This window comes from Brassica oleracea, chromosome C3, assembly GCF_000695525.1.
Source record: "Brassica oleracea var. oleracea cultivar TO1000 chromosome C3, BOL, whole genome shotgun sequence".
NCBI lineage: Eukaryota > Viridiplantae > Streptophyta > Magnoliopsida > Brassicales > Brassicaceae > Brassica > Brassica oleracea.
This window is the reverse complement of record NC_027750.1, coordinates 3,671,459-3,676,508: the sequence shown is the minus strand read 5'-3', so window position 1 is coordinate 3,676,508 and position 5,050 is coordinate 3,671,459. Positions and strand designations below refer to the sequence as shown.

The window sequence follows — 5,050 nt, the reverse complement described above, 5'->3', positions numbered from 1 at the left end:
TTGACATGCGTGAAATATGCGTCTTATGGAACGTCGAGGAATGCCCAAACTGGGACAAAAGATTTCAGGGTGCGGTTAATGCCTTCTTGGCTTATACTGATACCCAACCTTCGCCTGAGTTGATGGATGGGATGCCGACCTTCCTAACCAAAGGTACAATCTAATTTTAACTACCCTCTTCACACTCTTTTCTCTTTTTATAACTTGTTTATGATCTCTTTTTTCCAGGAGATAAAGATACAATAGCTAATACTATTGTACATCACATTCTTATATGGGCACGGAAGAATCCAGAACCATCAGTATCAACTTTGATGTTAATCTCTGATAATCTCTCAGAGGAAACCCTCACTGCTTGTCTCGCTTTGAAAGTGAGAGGTTACAGTTTTCTCTTATTAAATTCTGATGAATCGGTTGAAGATGCTAGCCTGGAATATCTTAGCACAAGGCTAATGGAGATTCAGAAAAACTCTCTTACTTGAAGGGGAAGAAACTATAAATTATTGATGCAATGCGGGGCTTATAATAATCTTTGTTTTTAAGTCCTTTATTCTCTGTCAAGAGGCTTTGATTTCTGTTTTGTTCTTGTATCTGTGGGAGAGAGAGACAAGTCTCTTAGTTCTTGTTTCTTAATTATTCTATTTAACCAGTGTTGTTTAATTAGACTGTTTTATTTTGGTTTATCTTTGAACGGAAAATATTCTGTTGTGATGTGTTCCATGTGAGCTGAGGTTTTAATAATTGTGTTGTTCCAATCATATAAAGATGGATCATATAAGTTTTTGAATCAAGAGCCAGAGACCAATTAGATGGATCCAAGGGAAAGGTGCCTTCCTGAATGGAAAACCAATCAGAGGTCGGAAATTTATATACATACTTCATTCACACCTTACAGTACTTCTAGAGATTTTGTTGGTCAACAAATGTACTGTTTTATTTTGGTTTGTCTTTGAATGGGAAATATTCTGTTTTTAGCTACAAGCGTTGGTTAATTCAAATGATGCTTCTTGTATAATATTTGTTGTGATATGTTGTATGAGAGCTGAGATTTTCATAATTGTGTTGGTTTTAATTATATAAAGATGGATCATATGCTTCTGATTCGGCTTCTCTTCTTTTGGCAACCAGCTGGGAGCTGGAGAATGTCAGTCAAGAATTGTTAGCAGCTAATGATGCCAGAGTCAAGCAGATGATGCTATAACGAGATTGGCTGCTATCCACGCAGAGAAAGTGGACCATCTTGACATCGGAGTTGATACGGTTGAAGGCTTTGCTTGAGGAAACCATCTCCAACAAGGAGCGGGAGATACTTGTTTTGAAAAGAGAGGTTAAGGAGCTAGAGATGATCGTTGAGAGGCTTAAGGCTGACTTAGAAGCTGCAAAAACGGCAAGAGTCTTATGCAAACGGGCGCTGCTGAAGAGTGGCGTGGAAGAAAGCAATGATAGATTGCGAGTCTGAAGTTACTGATCTTAAGGAGAAAATCAGGTTATTGGAGACGCTGGTTGCTAGGAGAAAGGAGGATATCTTGAGGAGTCTGAAGAGAGGCTATAAGTGTTGCGGAAGAAGAATTATCAAAGAAGGACGAGAACGAGATTGAAACTGTGAAGGAGGAGAAGAATCAGGCGTTAAAGAAGGAGCAAGACGCTACTTGTAGTGTTCAAATGCTCTTGGAAGAGTAAATCAAGTTATTATCAGAGCTGGAGAGTTCGAATGAGGAAGAGGAGAAGAGTAATAAATCTATGGAGGAGAGTCTAGCTTCAGCATTGCACGAAGTGTCAGAGTGAAGCACGCAAGTTGAAAGAAAAGTTGTTGAGTCAAGGTGATGAGGAGGAGGAGGATTACGAAACACAAGTAGAAGATCTGAAGCTGGTCATCAAAGCAACAAGCTACAAGTACGAGAAGATGCTTGAGGATGCAAGACATGAGATCGATGTACTTCTTATATATATGTGCGGTGGAGCAAACCAAGTGAGAGAGTTGGAGAGCTCAGTGGTGGATTAGGAAATGAGGGAAGCAGGTTTGGTTAATCACGTGAAGAAATTTGATGAAGAAGTTTCTTCAACGAGTTAAGAAATGAATAGATTGGGTAATTTGGTGAAAAGGACTAAAGAAGAAGCTGATGCAGCGTGGAAGAAAGAATCCGAGATGAGAGATGGGTTGAATTAAGAGGTCGAAGACGTAGTGATTTATTCTTCAGCTTTAAACTAATTGAGAAGATGTTGGATAAAGAAACCGAGTTTCAGAGCCTTGTTCATGAGAACGATTTGCTCAGGGTGAAACAGGATCAGTTGACCAAGTTTACTGGAGGAAGCATTGGCCAAGAAGGATACAGAAGGAAAAGATAGAGGTGAGCTCAGTGAGAGCGAAAAAGACTATGATTTGCTTCCGAATGTGGTTGAGTTCTCTGAGGAGAGAATGGTGGTTGGTCATAGAAGAAGAAGTGCAGAAGAGAAGAAAGAAGCTTTCCATAAGAGGAGACCAGAGCAAGAGGATCCAAAAGAAGAAGTGGAAGACGCAAACATGATACACTAAAGCGTGAAAGAAAACCTCCACCCGAAAACATAGAAAGAAACCAGAGAAGATGCTAACTTGTGATTCTGATGGTGGTGTGTTTGGTTCTTCGGTTTAAGGTTGTTAGTTAGTTGATCATGTGTCTCTTGTTTGTAGTTCATAATAATCTTGATGGGATTGGTTATGTTTAGGGAACAAAGGAAATGCGTTGGACTGGGAAACTCGAGACAACTCATAAGCAACAAGCGACAAAAATATCTAGAAAATTAATTGTAAAATTCTAGTTAACAAGCTAATATTTTCCCTTTTCTAGCTACCAATCCAATACGTGATCTGCATATTCCTCATGTTCTTCAAGCTTTTCACTAGAATCTTCTTCGCCTTTGGGTCGGGCTAATATCACTGTGAAGTTTCTTTTTTTTCAGTGAGGCCATTGTGAAAGTGAAATCCGGATCGGAGGTTATCAGAAGTTCAGCTTTATCCTCCTTTGGCCCTGGAAGGTATTAAAAAAAATTTTATGGTTAGATCATAATGAAAACAAAAAAAAAAACAACAACAACAAAATAAATTAAGTCAGTTACCTGCATCTTTCTCCTGAAAGACATCGTCACAATATGAATATGAACAACGCAGCTCTCTTTTGCGGACAAGCCTCAGCACTGTATTTTGTTCCCATAGTTGTGCGCCCGGAGCTTCGTCTAAGATTTTAAGCGATCCTTCACTGCCATATCCAATGATCTGTCTGGGATAAAGACAACACTCAAGTTTACACAGAATAGCAGAAATCTTGTCCCACAGTTCTTTTGTAGTAGTACTATACGAAACAGGTGCTTTGTCCATATCCCAAAACACAGCTGTCAATCGCTTTCGTAAGTCACCAGTAAGACGGGCTTTGGGATGCTTCATTGGGACTAGAAAATAAGACCATGAATTGATTAGATCATCAATTGATTAGATGAAATTCAAAACTTGTGAATACATGAGAGAGAGAGAGAGCTTACAATTGCGGAAATCATTGCCACGTAAGGGGGGCGGTAAGGGTCCTTGAGCCATATCAAGAATGTCCCATGAGATATCAGCACTCCTTCTAAGTTCGATGGTGTTAGGATGTCTTATGCCTAGGAGGATTTTAAACCCTCGGTGTCTCATGTCCATATAGGAGTTGCAAAGTCCTTATCCCCAGTAATGAGAAGTATAGTACCTGTTAATTTAAAGCAAATAGATATATCTATTTTTTACTAACCGTATCATGATTCTTACTCAAATAGTCAAACCAATGGAGAAAATACGCCCCTTGATTTCTAAATAATATAATATAAGAAATTTATCTTTAAAAAAAAAAATTCTCTACAGTACATTATAGTAGGTTTGCTTTAAATTCGTATCCATTTAAGGCTTACTTTAATCAAATATAATTATACCAATAGTAAAATTTGAACCCTAGAACTAGCGTCTCTACGTTTTTCAGCACCAATTCTATGAACGAAGCCACGAGTTCCAGTATCAAAGTTGCTTTTTGTAACGAAAACCAATTGTGGAAGGAAACGCCTCATATTTTGATGATCCCAATTCAAGCCTTGTGAATCTATTTTCAAAAAAAAAAAAAAGCCTTGTGAATCTAAATATCTTTCCAGATCACAATCCTGTAGAGCATATAAAAGTGTTACTCAGAATCATATTAACACATTTGATTTCTTTTTTTTAACAAAATATCAATCCTATATACAAAAAAGGTGAAAGAAATATGAGAAATATTAGCTTGCATGGTACAAAAGAATTTTCCGGTAATAAACTGTATGCACTTCAGGTCCGTTACGTGTAGTACAAGCTTCTTTAAACCAGGTGAATTTTGTAGTAACTTTACTATAACAGGAAGAACAGATATTGCAAATTAGTAACTCTGTAAATTAAAATCTATAATAAACGAAAAAAGAAAGAAAATATGAAATTGGCGACCAGAACATAATTTTTTTTCATAAAATTGTGCAGAGTAGAACCACATTCAATGCGATCCGGCGTCTGGTCTTACCTTCTGGTGAGATTATTACAGATCCTCAGGCAATAAAAGTTGCAGCAGCTGATCACTTCGCCCAGTTCCTCTACACGAATGTGGTCTCTACTCACGGTGATATTGCAGAGACTCTCTTGAACTTGATCGAGTTCCGTTGTCCTGCTCACACTGCTGAGCTACTGGTTCACCCCATTTCTGAACACTACAAGAAAACAGGGGGATTCTGATGGCCGAAATCGTCGGAAATTCGTCAGAATAGACAGATTCCGACGAATTTCCGACGAACCTGTCCGTCGGTATCGTTTTGTCGGAAAAAAAAATTCGTAGGAATTTCGTCAGAACTTCCGACGACTTTCTGACGAATACCGAGAAACGTCATTCTGACGAACTTCCGACGATATTACGATGCCGACACACGAGACCAGAGTTCATCGGAAAAACTATGTACCGACGGAGAACGTTCCTCGGACAATTCCGACGTAGTGGATTCCTCGGTGTATTCCGACGGACAATGGTCGTCGGAATAT

General features: G+C 38.7%; 1 pseudogene; it reads left to right on the top strand.

Annotated features, from left to right (window-relative positions):
- Positions 1-6: 6 nt before the first annotated feature.
- On the top strand, positions 7-2,533 carry LOC106329679 (annotated as a pseudogene).
- Positions 2,534-5,050: the final 2,517 nt, after the last annotated feature.